The sequence below is a fragment of the Octopus bimaculoides genome, chromosome 6, assembly GCF_001194135.2.
Source record: "Octopus bimaculoides isolate UCB-OBI-ISO-001 chromosome 6, ASM119413v2, whole genome shotgun sequence".
NCBI classification, from domain to species: Eukaryota; Metazoa; Mollusca; class Cephalopoda; order Octopoda; family Octopodidae; genus Octopus; species Octopus bimaculoides.
This window is the reverse complement of record NC_068986.1, coordinates 73,132,852-73,133,142: the sequence shown is the minus strand read 5'-3', so window position 1 is coordinate 73,133,142 and position 291 is coordinate 73,132,852.

Genomic DNA, 291 nt, shown 5'->3' with positions numbered 1-291 from the left:
ACAGGGGGATGCTCTCACTGCTCCTCTTCAGCATTGCAACCAACACATTGCTGGATGCACTTCCCAGCAGCTGTCGTTTGCGTGTTGACAGGGCTACCTTGGCAGGCCTACACAGATGACATGAAAACGGGACTACAGCATGAAAACGGGACTACAGAGCTTGCTCGATCTTTGCTCTGAGTTCTACCACATAGTGGGACTCGCTATCAATGTCTCCAAGCATGGCTGTATGGTAAGAAGCTTGCTTCCCATCCATATGGTTTTGGGTTCAGTTCCACTGTGTGTCAACTT